This window comes from Amblyomma mixtum, chromosome 3, assembly GCF_055824585.1.
Source record: "Amblyomma mixtum isolate Tamu chromosome 3, ASM5582458v1, whole genome shotgun sequence".
NCBI lineage: Eukaryota > Metazoa > Arthropoda > Arachnida > Ixodida > Ixodidae > Amblyomma > Amblyomma mixtum.
Window position 1 is genome coordinate 235,517,677 of NC_143014.1, and position 17,811 is coordinate 235,535,487.

The 17,811-nt window shown below is 48.7% G+C and overlaps 1 pseudogene; it reads right to left on the reverse strand.

Moving 5' to 3' along the window:
* Positions 1-12,663: 12,663 nt before the first annotated feature.
* On the reverse strand, positions 12,664-17,459 carry LOC149354069 (uncharacterized; annotated as a pseudogene).
* Between the last annotated feature and the right edge of the window lie 352 nt (positions 17,460-17,811).

The window sequence follows — 17,811 nt, forward strand, 5'->3', positions numbered from 1 at the left end:
GTTAGCCATAAACCGAGCATCAGGCTTTCTTCTGCCCCTCATGTCTCGGGGAGTAGAACCCAGATTTGAATTCTCTGGGCAGATTTGTCATGGCCCCCGATAAACAAATCAATGGATGCGTCAGTCATCTCTACCGTCCACCACTCAGCAAGCCACTAAATCACACACTGCTGGGCTTATGGCTTACCTGTATATTAGTACGTGCAATAAATCATACCCTGCTGAAAAATGTTGTATGTGCAATAAACTCATACAGTTTATAATACAAATATCATACACTTGTCATACAAATCATAGAAAATTATCATACAAATGTCATAGATTTCTGTAAAATCATACAGTCATCATAGAGATGTCATACAATATCATACAAATTGCATGATATATCATTCAGATTGTATGATATTCTATGATGAAGCCTCTATGAGGTTATTGCATCATAGAACTCTTTTTCAGCAAGGTGGGCCGGGGCCACCGCGGATGCGGGGAGCCGTGCGGAAGGCGCACAAACGCCAAGTCGCCTGCGCACCTCGAGACAAAGTTCCCAGAGCGTGTTTGAGTTTGCTCCGTATCCAGGCTCCATATTCTCTTCAAAATTCTTTCCATTGCTTATGTCCCACTCAACAATGGTTATGGTTTGGTGTTTTGTATCTATCCTAGTTCATTGTTCTTGATACTGTCTTTCTGAATTTTATTTTTGATTCAACCTCTGCGTATATGAAGAACGCGTCAATGCCAGTGGCATTTCTCCACCCCGACTTATGGTGACACGAAATGCACCGAATAGCGATGACCCCCACCTACAAGCGCTCGACACTTACGTGGACTCAAATTATACCTGCACCTTTCACTGAATCAAATTCTGTTGCATTGTATTGTGTGGTATTATAAACACTCATCACCTACTTCTTTGCCCGAAGAATTTGGCTTGTTTTTCACCGATAATTTTTTTCTCTGCATTATCCACTTTATGGATTCTTTTTATCAGAAGCTTAAATGTCGACATTAAGTGGGCGGGATTGTAGTCCATTTCCAGCGGAAGAGCCGTGGTCGCTATAACTGTGAAACCTTCACCCGCAGAACCTCTAGCGGAGCGGATTGGGGTGCCTTCCGGGCACCGTTCGGACGCTCGAGATGCTTCCACCGGAACATCCACCGGTAAAATCAATCTTCCTCTTACAAACATAATTCCACCGCACGCAAACCATTTCTACCTTCCAGAAACCCTAAGCCAACAGAAGCCCACACACAGGTTGAACGAAGAAGCGACGGTGAAATACAAACAAAGACTTAATCAAAAGGCGTTCAACATAAATGCCGAACAAACAACCAACACAGCTAACACAGATCTGTCGAGTGAGATCGCATGATGACCTTTGCATTTTTTTTTTTCAGGAGAAGAAAGCAACCAATACGTAGCGTACCACGGATAGTTGACATAGCTAAGGATAGAGACGGAGAACATGGCGTCTTCGCCGAATGAAAACAACTCCTTCAGAGAGTACGCTTTCGTGCATTCATGCTCATAAAATACGAAACAGAACAGGCAAGCGTTGAGGCATTCCTTGCCGACGGCGCAGCCTAGCGAACCTTGGGCGCAACTCGGAGCATGCGCTGTGCGCGTTTGCAGCTGAGAGTAAAATAATAGCAAGAACGTTGGCATCGCACTGAGCGGGAGCCTGCTCAGCCTGACCGATCACGGACTGTTTCGTTTCTGCTGCCATTCACCTAAGCGCTAACCAAGGCCCTGTTACATTTGGTAGAGGTCCGCTTTGACATCCTCGTACGGCAAGGCGAAATAAAGCAACCAGGTAGAAGCTCTAATTCGGCCTCGATGAAGTAAAGCGATGAGCGCTGGTGAGGGAGCTACAACCGAGAAGACCTAAGGGTTCCAGGATCCATTGGGTGGAAACAAGCAAGAAAACCATGCGCTACAGAAACCCGCCGTTAAAAATACCAGTCTTATTCTTCTCAAGTGGCCAGTTCCTAAAACTCACTTGGTCTAAAATGATATCTCAAGTGTGGTTGACATCTGCGCTGAAAAATATATTACGGTAAAAACGCTAGCCAATTGTTGAGGGGATACTTCATAATGGCTGGCATACAGTGTAGCACATGAAGGACGAAAAGAGAACAGGGCGACCAAAGCTCTGTACTACGTAATTGTTGATATCTTGCGCTGTACGCCAGGCATTTTTCTGTGTCAGATGCACTGTAGCCCTTTTGAGGTAAACAAAAACAACCCATTCAGCCTTCTGAAATTCTTGTATCCACTCGACGGGAATACGAAACGGAACGGCCAAGCGGGTGACATAACTTCAAAGAGGCGGATCCGGTCAAGCCAGGGTGTAGTGTAGCGCATACGATGCGCGCAGCTGCGCATTTTTGCAAATTCGTAACAACCAAATGTAATCATGCGCCAAAAGTAGAGCCTCGCAAACCAGCTCGGGTGCTGAGGATCTATGAAGCGTTCCAATCATGATCCTGATGGTTAAGTTCACCGCCTTTATGAGGAACACCATGCAGGCGCATATGAACTTTCGCTGACGAGGCTGCACGAGGGAAACTAGATGCAGCAGCACGGGTGACCGACCCGTGCCCCGAACAAGTACTCGTTGTGAAGGGGCAACCAGCGGGAGGTTGGGATGCTAGGTGTAACAATTTCAGTCATGTTGTGAATTGACATACGCAGGATCTTGTGTTCTGCAGCGGCCATTGCGGGCCCTAACACTTGCAGTGTTAGCCGATCCACGGCCTGGATAGTAGCGGCGACTTCTTCGGCAAGTGACTCAGAAACGCCGAAGACACTCAGTACACTTTTGATGCACTTCCGATAGCGTAGCGACAGCGGGGTCTCTCTTCTTTGGCCGCTCATCACACGCATCAGAGCTATCCAGGCTCGGAACGTGGCGCTGTGTCCAATCTTGAGCAAGGGCTATCATGTTCCGCTGCGGTAAGGTGCCAGGTATAAGGTTGCAGTTGCGGCAGTGCGCATCTCCTCTGCAGCATTCACAACAGACAGCAGACGGTGGTGTTGCCTCCAGCCGTCACATAGTAATCGATAGAAGTTTTTTCAGGGGTTTTGTGACCGATTGACAGAAGATTCGAGTTGAGACTGGTACTTTTCGCAGGCTATGCTGCGACAACTAGGGAGGAGAGGGTTATCTGTGTTCTTAACGTGGGGGCGTCGTGTGGTTGTGCGCCAAATATCTCCACGCTGGACTCGCATCCAGTCCGTCGTGATCACGTAGATGAGTCCTGTAGACGCAAAGACCACAAGTACTGCCAGGAGAACTACCTTTATCCAGGAGCACAACCTCGAGTTCGCCTGGCGATTGATAATTCTCTCGCCCCGAGTACCCTGCGTAGGTGAAACAGAGAGTGCGTTACCTTTTACCGTTACGTGAAGCCTATAGATACTTTAAATGAAGTTGATATCTGTGTACAAGCCTTAGCTACATATGGCGCACGACACGCGGCGTAATGGAGGGCTAGTACCTTATTTAAGCGACCTGGCAGTTCTCATCAGGCATCGATATATCGAAAAGGGGTCTTTTTTACCCCTTGATGTCCAGGCAATGAAAATGTAGCAAAGCAGAAGTTTGGGTTAGTTGTTGAATATTCACTGTGAGAAGGAGGGGCACCTAAGCTCCTTCTTAAGGGTATGATGCGATGGCGTTAATGGGTCCCTTCGGCGGCCTGGGTCATCTTTGCGTGTCGCCTGGTTGACTCGTTTGTTCTGTCTTTTTTGCGCTCATAGATCGTTGGCAGATCTCACACCATTCCTGGCGCAGTGGTTCAGCAGTTAACCGATGCTCCACAGCGGCGGCAGGTGGCTGTTTTAAGCGCTGCCACCGGTGGCACTTGTGAGACCGAGGTTGCTCTCCCCAAAAACCTCAAGCGACCAGTCACCTGCCATTTCACGGTCACCTGCCAGGTTGCGATGACATCACAAGGAGGTCACGTGACCTAGGTGGCGGATGGCTCATGTTGCACACACGGCGATGTTCGGCTTTACCTATTAGAGTGAAGCTATCGCTTCAAAACAGAAAACTAGATGGAGCACGCAAGAGAAACAAGACAACACCCGAGCTGACTCGCACCTTAACGCTTAATGAAATGTTTGGTTTGGTTCTTGAGGGTTTAGCGTCCCAAAGCGATCCAGGCTATGACGGACAGCGTAGTGAAGGGCTAGGGAAATTTCGACCAACTGGGGTCCTTTAACATGCACTGACATCGCACAGTACACGGGCCTCTAGAATTTCGCTTCCATCGAAATTCACCCATGGCGGCCGGGGTAGAACCCGCATCTTTCGGGTCAGCAGCCTAGTGCCATATTCACTGATCCACCTCGGCGGCTGGGTTTAATGAAAGGGCGAATGAATAGATACGGAGGACTACCGAAAACTGCGCGCATGAGCGCGTGGGGTGAAAGCATGCAACGAAAAGAAAAAGTTACTAGTCAGGCGCATAGGGTAGCTGGGCATATAATTAGCGGATCTCTTCGTCTGACACGGCCACCAAAGGCTGACTGATGAGACAAGGGTTAGCGTTTTCCTTAAAAAAAAAAGGCTAACGTCACCTCAGGAGTCCCCTGGTCCTGATGACGGAACAGGATAGTGGTGCTTGGAAAACGTGGCGTGCATTTGCATTTACGGCCGTGTACCTGAAGACGGTCAAGAGAGACCACTGCCTTGTAAATTTGCGTACTCAGAAAGCCCTACATTCATGCACCGACCGGTGTGCCTGATGTACACATTACAGCACGACAAGGGCACTCTGTAACGGCACCCTCTGGCATTGTTTAGAGTGCCGTTGTCGTGAGGCGCAAAAAAGGAATGCGTATGCTGAGGGAAATCGCTAAGCTGAGGGAAAGCTAGCGCGCAGCGCCCCTGATGTCTGCGACGCCTGACACAGCTCCTTATATCCGCGTCGTGACGACACTTTTATATTATATCCGAAACGCTTCCTTCATGCAGAGCCTGTACACGCTCCTATGGAAAGTAGTTCGCGCCTTTCTTTTAAAGCTGTGACGTCTGTATGACATAAAGACCTCTATGCGTGGTCAATGGCGTGGTCAATGGCGTATGCGCTGTCGACACCTCCTCTCACGCTATACTGCAGTCTATGCAATGCAAGTGCATTACCAAGCTCGCCTGAGAGCATTACCCTTCTTCAACCTCCCGCTTGACTCCACCCACCACGCAGTGTTTACGCTATAACTGCGAAGTCGTTGAACTCAGTGCAAGCTCGCTCATCCGCACTTTTCCGTCTTTGACGGGAGCGCCCGCAGCGCTATCCCGTGGTGGCGCCACAAAAACTTGACGGGGCCAGGTGTGGCTCCATCGCAAAAAGCCTACAATAAAGAGCTTTCCTTTTAAAGAAAATTGCATATCGCACACATGGGGAGAAGCCACATAGCCCTAGTGCGCCTTGGTTTACTTCGGAAAAGATTTACGGCGCAAGGGCATCTGTGTTGAAAGAGCGTCATGGCACCAGGTATTTTGGTCCACTCAACATGGGTGCAATGGATAATTTCTCAATTATTTCACCCCAGATTACGAGCACTAGGCCAGAGGAAAGCTTTTACCCATTGTTTCACTGGAAGGATTGGTGGGACTGAGGATCGAACCCTGCACCTCCCGCAAACGAAAGTTATAATGCCTTAGTGGCGCTTGCCATTGTGTAAATGCCATGAACTGCACGTTCACCGACGTTCAGCTGACGACTTTTCTTAACTGTTACGCTGGTGTTGTGGAACTCCGCTCGTATGTCCGCGCTACCAGTTTCAAGGTATTTCGCGTCAACCTTGGTTGAATGGTATGCCAAAAAGTTTTTTTTATGTTGTAGGTGAAGTTTAGACGTGACGATCGAGAATCTAATTTGCCATCACGCGTTCAGTAGAACAGCATAGCAGGTCAGACATCGTGGTGGGCCAGTGGCTTAGAATTGAACTATGTCTTCACAATTTTAAAGCTATATACTCTACCTCGACGCTGTTGCCACTCTTGCGGAACCGACAGTTGCCACCAGCACATAAAAGGCGTTATAACATCTGGTACGTATAAAATGACCGTGTAAAGCCCACACGCGCCACTTCGGTAACAGTGACAGCAGGGCGTATGATTTCCTAGTTGCTAGAAATCACGGATCGCAGTAACGCGTGACTAGGTCCAAGAATTGGGCCCCGGTCGGCTTTAGTCAGCTGTGGCCTCCACCTCAGTGCCAACAAACAGAGAAGCACACAATAGAACAGAACCCATATTCACATTCTGGCGTATGGCGCCGCAAATAGAATGTGAGTTTATGCCCCTGAGATGCACAGCAGTTCCTCGACAAGCTTTCAAAAGGGGTAACCGTGTAAGTAGGAAGAAACTATGCAGGGGTGGTTTTTAAAGTGAGCATATCCGGAACGAATGAAAAAAAAATATCCTATGCTTTTTTCCTCCGAAGGGAAGCCAAATAGATAATGATCGCTTTTTTGCACCCTCCTGACATCTTCCATTACGTAATAGCTCATTACAAAGACGATGCTAACAAGACGACGCTGATCTCGCTTTCTGCTAATTGCAGATTTTTACCCAGCGCCTCGATGGCGGAGACTGGCTGGCTGACCAGTGCCACTGGATGTTTACGCTTCCACTCCACCGCTCTTGAAACTTATTGTGAATGTAATAAGGAATGAAAATTATAAAGTTGCAGAGGGAAAAGAACCACATGACTGCAAGCATGGTTGATAGAAGTGCCTGTTTCAAACCAGAACGTGTCTCTTCAAGTTGATCACATATGTCGAGTTACTTTTCGAGTTACTTTTTGGCGGTCGAATTGCGCGACCGATACCGTGATCTCAGAGCCGCAAGCAGCTTTCCCTGAAGCTGTCCCGACAGGCTGCCAAACTGACTAATGTTTCTGCGGTTCTTATAAAAGTCAAAGCTTTTCACATTAGACGTATCAGTTACGAAAACGAAAAAGGTAAAGCAGACCTCTCTATAAATGCTGGGACATATTATAAAGCAAAAACATATAGGTATCTTTCTGAGCGTCCTGCTAAAGTTTAAGACCTGTGGGCGACCCAATATTTCCCAGTTTCTGATAATTGCAGAGGTGAGACTTTCAGGGCGAAACTATTCCGATTTTCAGCCGCCCGTAACCGTAGGAACTACGCAGAGTGGATGACCTGCGTCCCCTTGGCGAACCACCTCATCGTGCTTGCCCAATTCACGGGAGAAGTTACGCAAGCACAGCCGAAAGCTAAAGTTCTGTTAATAAGATCCTGCAATTAATTTTGACTGGCTGGAAAAGTAAGTATAAACATGCGAAGAAATAGCACGTCTTAGTTCTATTGAAGAACACAATTCCTGTGGTAGTGACGAGGTGCGAGTTACTTCAGTTGCAATTAACTACCATTCATGATTTTCAGTTGTACAGCCGACTCACCCGTTAACCCTTGGTACTGCTTTCTTGGTCAGCGGGAAGGGGAGCATTCCTATTAGGCGTTTATCTCTCTATGGCTGAACTCATATCTCTGCACTCCGGAGCTCTTGCGACGGATTGAAAAGGCTCGGACGGCAATGAAGGTAACACTGAATTATTTGGTCAAATGTTTAGGGGAATACCCTAAGGTGAAGTAGATTTGTAATAAGGGAATAATTACTCATTGACATCCACCCAAGCGCAGCCATACGGCTACAAAGCAAAGCTATACAGCTTTCTCAGAAACTTCGTAGTTAAAGAAAAATTTGTCCTGGTCCGGGGTTCGAACCCGGGACCACCGCTACACCGGAGCAATCGCTCTACCAACTGAGCTAACCGGGACGGCAAGCTTATGGTAGGGCGAGAGCGAATTTATCAATAACTCGAACTGGGAACAGTGTTTGTCAAATGTTTAGGGGAATCCCCCAAGGTGGAGTTGATTTGTAATAAGGGAGTAATTACTCATTGAGATACACCCAAGCGCAGCCGTACGGCTACGAAGGAAAGCTATACAGCTTTCTCAGACAGTTCGCGAAGTTTCTGAGCAAGCTGTATAGCTTTCCTTCGTAGCCGTATGGCTGCGCTTGGGCGGATCTCAATGAGTAATTACTCCCTTATTACTGAACTATTTCTTCAAGAGATCCATGGCCGCTACGGCGGATGCTTTTTGCGTAACTAAATGTAAAACCCACCGCCCTACGAAGTTCGAGTACGCTCTTTACTTGTTGCATGTTGCGAGCGAAGAAATTTTTAGTTGTGCGGCAACCTACCGCGTGGTTATTACTACGGGTGGTCCCGTGACGTTCACCTAGAGCTGGTTACACGAGAAACCTTGCCTGCATTACGTGAATGCAATATCGGTTCTGCGAAAAGTACGCAGAGTTATTTAGAGTTCAAAACATTACCTAGTGAAATGTAGACGTCACCATAGAAATTAAACTGTAAAATCCTCCTCCCCTCGCTGAAAACGAACTACGACACTCCCAGCGATATACTCTTCGACAGTATCGGAATCTCTATTGCAAGGACGTGCTTTCCAGCATCGCTAGGGCTGCCTTCCCTGTGAAAATAAACGAACAGGGCACGGAACTGAAACAGGTAGTCTAACTTGGGCTGTTACTGGATATAGCTGTTACTTGTTCCATACCTGGTCTGCTGGTAGCTGGCGCCGCTGGTCTCGAGCCCCTGGTGCACGTCCCGGCGCGGACACTGGGGCGTCTCCTTGGGCCAACTCCAGATCCGTACGCTCCAGCGGTTCTTCCATCTCGTTCAACACGACCTCCACGCCGAGGCTGCAACGGATGGACCCAGGTCTCCGAGGCTGGGACACGTTGCTCCTGCCGCCCCAGAAGACTTCAAGGTCGAAGTCGGCGGAGGTGGTAACAGGGCCACTGTCCCAGGCACTGGGCAAATCCTCAGCAATGGACACGTTGTTGAACCCGAGCGGGACGGCGGTGCGCTTGGGCATGGCTGTCTGTCTTATTCAGAGAGCTGAGCGTGAAATCGCAGGAATTCCCGATAGCCTCGGAATCTGTTGTCGCTCTGTCAGTTCGCTTTGAGTGCGAGCACCGCCGCTGCTGCTCCTACGCGCGCCAGGTTCCGAATGCAGCGCGTGGTGCTCGCGCTGTCGTGATCATCATCTACCTCTTCCCGCGCCAAGAACGTACCCGTGGTGAAGAATTGAGCCGATGGTCCCCTACAAGGTAAAAAGTTTAAAAATTGAGCACTTCCTACTTGCAGCGCGAATTCCTACTTGCAGCGCGCATTTGGAAAGTTGGAGCGCTGCGAAAGGAACATCGCCTGCGCGTGCCTCAGAAGGATCGAGATACTTGTAGAAGAGCGCGTAACCTTGAGCATGCTAAGTGGTGCCCTCCCCACTTCGCTCGCTTGCGGCAGCATCGGGTCGGATAGAAGCGAGTCGAGCTTAATGGAAATCTCTCTCCTCACCTGAAAAATGTCGACGTGTGCCGCGTCGAGAAGATGACAGAGATGATTGTACTCTGGACGCTATGAGTGTGTGCGCGACTGCCTTGGCGTGAAAAAAAAAAAACAAACAAACGCTGCACCCCAATCAGTGAAGAACGTTTAGTGCTGTCGGTCAGCCCGTGCCTTAGTTCGAGGAAGCGCTCGCGAACGACTCTCGGCTCAACACCATTCGCCCAACCACCGACCTGCCAGGCTGCGTATGCCACGACTACAATATAGATGTCCCAGGCCTTGCAATTTCAGGTTTTCGAAAACAAAAACTCTAATATAGGCTATTCCACGCCTACTTCACGGCTGCAAAAGGTCTCAGAGCTAAAATCTTTCGCAGTTTTAAAGGTCTAGCATCAGCGTCATCAGGCAGTCAGTGCACTTCATTCACCGGTGCTCGCAATCACTTGGCCCGCGTCTGTTCTGGCGGTGCCTATTTACTGCGACTTCCGCTTCGAACGAGGCCTTGGATGCCGTATTATGATGGGGGGAAATGTAAAAACAGCCGCGTACTGTGAGATTCGAGGGAACGTTAAAGAAGCCCAGATGGTCAAACCTAGTCCTGAGCATTTCATTGCGGCGTCACTTGTAGCTCACCTGCAATTGTGGGACGTTAACTCGTGCCTGAAATATAATACCACGAATTTAGAGAATCGAATATTACAAGCAAACGCTTGCATTTTTGGAAAAACGTGTTTTCCTAACTTCTTTATGTGAAAATATCTATGCTACTGTTTCATGAATATATGAGCGAATTTTAACAAGGATACCTCATAGTCATTTATAGTTCACAACCTCAGCACAATGTGGAAGACGCAGGTACTAGAGAAAAGGCGTAGCTGGGCCAAGCACATAGATTGGAATGTAGAACACGTCAGAAAGGGGAAGCCTAAAGCAGCTCAGGCCGCTGTCGAGGTGTGGCTTCCCGAGGTGTTGCCACCTCGGGAGCGAGACGCCCAGTAGCTGGTTTTCACCGCAGCATATGACCCAGAACCTTATGACCGAAGCGGACGCTGCTCAGAATCCTACCCCATGAGGCATATATTTTTCGTGAACTGCTCACAGCGCCGAAATCGCCCTCGTCCAGTTTCTGTCCCATATTCCAACCCGGAATTGCACCACAGCGCCGGCGAACCGACTGCACTGATCCCGGCTTCACTGTACACCCCAGAATGCTCGAAAGAGGATGTCCAAAGCAACGCTGTACAACCCGTCCTTTGTACTTTCTTTCTGTGTCGTCGTTTTTGTAGTGCTGAAAAAACTTTGCCAAGAATCAATGCTGCACTACTAGGGTAGGATGTTTGATTAATTAAGCGTTTTTTTTTTACCCGCACCCGTTGGGAACCGTACGTTTGGCTTTGTGAAGCCTCGGTGGCAATGGTGACCAGTAGGCATATGAGTCATTCCACGATAAATGACGCAAACTTTGTACTCGGCCACCTGAAATTTATTTTAAAAAAAATGGGGAACTTGGTGCAATTTAAAAACGTTCCCCCAGTTTGTTTCGGTGGAAAAGTTTTTTTCCGTGCCGTGGCGTACATTTAAAGTTTGCAAATGGCAGAAATATAGACTAACAAAAAAAAATTGTAAATATATACTTGCAGCCATGATTATTAATTGGTTTTTACGTGAATAAAAGAAGTTTGACTGTTATGGATAATTACTTCAAACGAATTTCTTTTCTTTTTTTCTTAATATGAAGAACCTCAAAAGTTAAAAAAATCACGGTAATTTGAACACGTAAATAATTTATGTCCTCACAGTGCCATTTCTGACTATATTCGCACGGTCTGCAGAAGGCAAAGAAGCCAATAAAATGTTTCGGAACGCAATAAATGTAAAACCCTGTAAGGAAAAAAAAGTTGACTTCGGAAAAATTTGTTTGCGCCATATTCTTCCACAAATTGCATGTGACGGGGGTCCAAGTAAAGATATTAAAGCAAGTACATTCTACAGTATCTTTTAAGAACATTTATTTCAAGCAGCTGAGTCAGATTTTTTTGTTTTAAGTGAGAAAAGAATTTTGGTATTTGAAAAACCGGCGTCTTATGCTGCCGATGCTTCGTGTTCGGTCTTCGCTGCAGGGTAGTCACTCGGTGATTATCTGGATGCCATTGTACTGCGAGAGCAGTGCTTTCTGATCTGTACCAAACAGGCGAGATGGCATGCATTAATGAGGCATGCCACCAAGCTTTCGGTCTATAAAAATTCCCCCCCCTCTCAAAGGGTTCCGTACAGCAAGCACTGATTTCGGTAAGGAATGCCAGTGTCTTCTGTTTCTAAATATTTTTCAAAAAGTGTGTCCGTCTAAACGCATTGTTTGTCTTCGGTTCATCTGCACAAGAAACTTCGCCTCAGACGCGTTGCTTCACGCGCATACTAATGGAGCAGCTTTGTTCTTCCACAGTAAATGCTTTACAGGAGGCCGCAGAGGTGACCTGCGCCAGTTTGTTACACATATATTGACGAAAGTGTGACAGCGCAAAGCGACAAAGACGAGAGCTAGGCGCCAGGCGAGACTTCAGTAAGCATCGCGAGGTTGCGTGTCTGCTTCAGTGCTGCGGGAAACACTTAAAAAATGGTGTGCACCAGTTTCAAGGGCGCAGGCCGGCTTATTACTATGGCGTATCCTTCTATTCGCGCAGCGTGACCATTTTGTTTTCGCATACCTTCATCGAAGATGTTCGATTATGATCACTGATTATTTTTCAAGTCTATTATTATGCATTCTCATATTTTTGGCAGCATACTAACAATTGTCAAAGGCAACTCTTAATTTCTGCTTTTTTTACTTATCTACTGGCTACTCTTACGGCAGATACATATCATTTACTTCTATACCTTTCAACTAATGACTAATTTTTTGTATTGACAACACTGCTTTCTCGGGTGAAATGCGGTTGATGATTAAACTCACAGTCACATCCTCGTTGGCGCTGCTCGTGGATTTGAAATTTACGTGAATCTCTGTTAAAAATTCAGTAGCACCAGTTGTGCCCATCGCACCTTTTAGAACAATCACGGAGGCAGCAGACGAAATCGACGACTCGTGAACACCGCGTTCCGTCGTGCATTTTTTTTCTGAATAGCTTTTCCGCAAGAACGCATAACACGCACTCTGCTGACATGATGCCAAAATTGTGGTACTACTGCAAGCACACTGTGTGGCAAGGCTTGCACAAAGAGCTAGGGCGACCACCGCCAGGGCACGCGCCGCTAGTTCCTGACGCAGGCCCTGCGGCAAGCAGACATCGAGGAGAACTGGTTGGGGCCGATTAGGCAGCGCTGCGACTGGAGCGTCCGCCATGATGCGTTGACGCAGCGGGCACCGCCGTGGGACTGCATGTCGGCGAAGTACGGGTGCCTCAGTTGTCGCGGCGAGCAGGTCTCGGCGGGCGGGTGTCCCTCGTCGCACTCCGAGCCCGGATACAGCACGCAGTGCCTGCGGCACTCGTCCCAGCTGCGGAACGGAACACGCCCCGGTGGCCAGCCGAAAGGCAGCTGCCCTGCGGAAAGCTCCACGCGACGCACTTTTTGCCGTCGAAGTACCACGGCTCATACAGGACGTCTTGCCTGCACGAGGGATGGAGGCGTGGCGGCAAAGTGTATTAATTGCCATCAAGAGTGCGCAATGTTCATCTCAAAAATATATACCTCTGCACCTTATGATTGCTGTAGGTGCTCCCCACAACTCAAGGCGTTGTTAGGAGCTAGATCCAACCCGAATATAGTAAATGACGAATAGGAAGGATACCACTAAGCCTCTTTATATATACTCACCACGAGGGCATAGGGGCTACAGGGTTAAGGTGCCGAGTCTCATGGCGCGGGGTCGATACGTGGCCCCGTAGGCTCCATTTCGGTGGAGGCAAAGTACAAAAATGAGATGTCAGTGCGCCTAAAAAGCTCTTGGTGTTCTAAATGAATACAGAGCCCTCACCTATGGCGTCTCTCATTGTCCATGCGCAGCTTCGAGATGTTAAACCTCACATACCATCCAAACGTCTGCATAAAGGACCACGGCAGTCAGCGACAAATCCTAGCATGCGACTTAACCTGAGCAATAATCAGTATTCTGTAGTCTCAAATAGCTGCTGGTAAACTGCATGTACATCGCCAATCAAAGATGCATACACAGAACTGAGTTGGTGATCAACATGTTGGCCTGCATCCTTCTCTCGTATGCCTGCATAAACATTCTGTGGTGCCGCAGGAGTCAAGCTAGTCTAGGAGACGCGCACTGCCGCATTTTAAGGCGAAAGCCTTTAATGCCTCATCGTTGTCGATAGAAGTTTGTCGACAGAAGGTTGTCAGCAGAGGTGCCACACTTTTCGGTTGGTCGAAAAGGTTTTGACGTCCGAGTGCGCGGATTCTCAGTAATGAGGTAACCTCCGGATGCCTGACGACCCCTTTTAGAAAAGACAACTAATAAAATAGTTGTCGTGGGCTCCGACAGGGGGCGTAAGGCGTCTGTTGGTGACCGCATTACATACCGCATTACAGCGAACAGCGCCATGGATACAACCGAACTCATCGAAGCAGAGAGAGAGAGTCGTGCTAAAGAAGCAGTCAAAATCGGTAGTCAAAGTGTGTAGTTGTAATGTATAGTCAAACTGCTTAGTCAAATAAAGCTCTAGTACAGCACAAACAGTATCGCAGTCAATGTCAAACAGCCAAACAGTGCGCCAGGAAAGGCTTTCTGCAGCACTTTAGAAAACCAAAGTGCCCCTGAATTTTTTTTTATTTTTGCCTGTGCTTTGTATTTAAACACAGGATCAAGCCAAACTGTTGAGTGTGATAGAGGCTGTCTTTCGTTGTTGTTAAGTAGGTTTCACTAAACCTGCTCTTTTTATTTAGCTAGGCCGCTAACTACGCCATTATGGCTCATGCCTGCGCTGCCTATAGTCTAAATCTTTTCACTGGGTGAAATTTCCTAACCTTCTCGTAGTGCGTGGGCTTCACTGCCGCAGAAAGTACTGTTGAGTACCTTAAAAGTACTTTTGCGGAAACGTTAGCTGTGTTGCGTAAGACTTGGGTTTGCCCAATCTAGCAAAGTCGACGCGGGAAAAAAAGAAAGCGCAAGTTCTCTGTGCGGTGGTTACGCGCTATGAGCGGGCGCTTTCAGTTGGCAACACCCCCACCCCCACCCTCCCCAACCCGACATGACTGTACAGGAGGTCAAGGGGGAAGTGAGAAAACTGTCAGAATCGCGCAAAAGAAGGTTTCTTAGTCCATCCAAGAAATGCATACACCACCGACTTCCTCTCCGAAAAACGTGATTTAGCCCTTTCCAGGCTGGCCGCTAACCTCTTGTGGGTCAGGCATGTGATAAGTTAAATTCTCATCTTCAGTTACGACTCGTGAAAATTAAGTTCAGAGGCGTAATTATAGGCCAACTTTAGAGGAGGAAATTAGAGAGGGCGAGGAGGTGGTTGGGTGTTTGGGGCGACAACGGTCCCAAGTGGCCATCGCCATATTTTACTTCATTGGCAGCCTCTTATTCTTGTGGCGCAAAATGTGCGCAGCTTTCCGGTTATCCGCTTCGGCCACACATAAGATTTACCACACTATGGCACCGCAGGCGAACATCCAGCCGATTTTCATCCCTACATTTTACAACACCGATCATTCCTCGAAGTGTAGTCGAGACCGGAAATTTTGGTGGGCAATAAAGAGATATGCCCGCTCTTGGAATTGGCCAGCCCCTCATCTATAGCCGCGTTTACATGAATAGACAGAATGCGTCTTCAGTTGGTTTTTCGAGAGGAAGGGCTGGTTTTAAGAAGCAAAGGCATAGCTCGTGGTCTACTCTGTTACTCGATGTTTTTTCACATTCCGTATGAAAGTAAACTGGATTCTACTTCCGTCTCTTTCATGTAAAGGTGACTTATAATAGAGAAGGCGTTAAAGAGACGCATCGAGCTCACCGCGAGCAGGGAAAGAAGATGGTGCTCTCGTAGCAGCGGTCCGATGCCTGGCGGCCTTTGACGCAGCTGGCGAGGCAGCTGTCGAGGCTCACGAACCGGTTAGAGCCACGGTTGCAGACGTGCACCGTGTCTTCAGCCGCCGACACGCAGGAGTGCTGGTCCACGTTGTAGAAGAACTCCTTCTTTGTTAGCGTGCAGTGCGTGTACAGGTGACGGCTGCAGGACTCGGAGTCCGCCTGCGATTTACGTTTACAGAGAAGGAAACGGTTTCTCTCTAGTGAGCGGCAGCCTGTTTGTACCGTCGACTGAGGCAAAGCGAACTTAAGCCCATGTTAAGCTGTACTTCCGTCCGTCTAGGCCACGAAGAGAATTTTGGTCGTGAAAGTTGACGTGACGCATGCAATTAAACTATGCACTCATTTCAGAACGTGGTCATTAAAAATTCCAGGACGCCGTCAGTAACATCGGCAACCTATTCTGTGCTCCGATGCTGTTTGAGCGAATGAATGTAGGTGAGAATGTTCCATGATCCTATAGCCAACTTTGCCGAAAAGCGGTCCTTTGATAGCAATAGTATCCCGCATTTCGCGCTTGATTACAAAGCGCTCATGGGCACAGTAACTGTCCGTTACAGACGACGAGAACTTCGAATCTAGATGAAATGCAGCCATACGTCAGTTGTATAGCTGTAATGCACTATGCATGCGCTCGCGCAATTTTATGCGCCTAGAATTATTCAGCGGCAGAATTCTTTCGTCTGCTTCTGCTACAGAGGACGCAGAAGAGTGTAGGGAGCGCGCCTCCACTCTGAACAGCGATATCTGCGAACTGCACGCGCCCCTAGATTGCGCTGGCTGTACGGAGCGACAAGCATTGTTATGTTGCCTTTCAAAAAGACTGTGTTAAGCACGAGCGTTTCCAGAACATTGCTCGCAGTAACGATCAGTAATAACCGTTTTGCACTCCCCCTGGGTGAGGGATGTAGCCGCTCTCCCAGTGTCCAGAGCGTACGACTGACCCCGAAAAAAGTCAGGATCCGGACCATGGCCAAGTCCTTCAAGTGATTGCGATGCTCACATCCTTTATGAATGTCTTGCGTTTTCTGCTTTATAGCATGCACATGCCAGCAGCCAACAACGCAATGCAAGTGCTGGACGCACTACATTCAGTTCTTGCGGCTCAACTGAACTGCAGTCCGGCTGCGGTTGAGTTCATCAGCCAAGAACCTTTACATGAATGAAGAGTGCGGCACCAAAAAAAGCCGCACAGTTTTCCTACCTGAGAGCGATTTGCTTGAAGGAGATATTTTGACTGTGCGCCTCGTCCGTTCTCTCTTTCTTTTTTCAGTACCCTCATACCTCTTCGCCAGTGCAGGGTAGCCAACCGGGACACCCTTCTGGTTAAGATCCCTGCCTTCCCTCTTCCTTTATCTCTCTAGATCATATAATTCACGCGAATTACCTGGTCCTCGTCGGGGTCATGCGTTTGCGCCTCTGTGGCGGCAGTCGTCGTCTTCGTCTTCGTGCTCAACACCGCGGCACGAAATACCACTTCATTACTATTCCTTCCACCAACCGGGACAACGATGCGAGAACGCTGCGAAGCCCTCTTCCTCCCGCCTCTTCCAACCCGTGGCGCGGCCATTCTGTGTGGAATCCCTGGTCGGCCGACAGCACGTGGAGTCGCCACCAGGCTGGGTGCCGTGAGATGGTCCTCGGGGGTGATCTCATGGGTAGCGAGTGGCCCGTGAACCACAAGAAGGCCCAGTGTCAGGAGCATGCCAGCGAACGCAGTGCCGAGCACGAAGCTGAGGCACTCGAGGCTGCTCCTCTTTGGTGGCTGAGGTTCCAACAAAGGACCGTTAAGGGGACTCACAGCACCGTCGTAGCAGAAAACGGGGTAGCACTGCTCTGGCGCCTCAGCCGCCACCCATGCGGCGTCCGCCTGGAAATGTGCGCCTTGCTGTGCGCCAGGACATGTCGGGGAGGGCGGCCAGCTCTCATGTAGTAGCTGGGCCGGCAGCGAAACTACGCCAGGACTGTCGGCTTTTTGGCGTCCCTCGGGGCTTTCTTGGGTGGACTGCATTTTCGTCAATCGGCAAGAGGAAGCGCGGTTAGTAAGCCCAGGCGAGTCGCTGCCACATCGGTGTGCTCTTCTTCGTCCTCTCTAGCCGTAGCACGAGAAAAAAACCCGTTATGCGGGATGCATGGTTGCAATCTCCCAACAGTACAGTCCCACGGATGATGATGATGGTGCCCGGGACCGTACACTTTGAGCCGACGACGGTTACGCGATGATGATAATGGTGAACTGTGGCGGTACTATGGTAGCTGTACCCTTTGTAACGGGCGGGCACAGACCGCCGGCGCCCAAGTCGTAAGAAGTTAGAAGAAATTAGGTAAAAGAGAAGATGGAGAACATATAAGGAGAGGAAAGG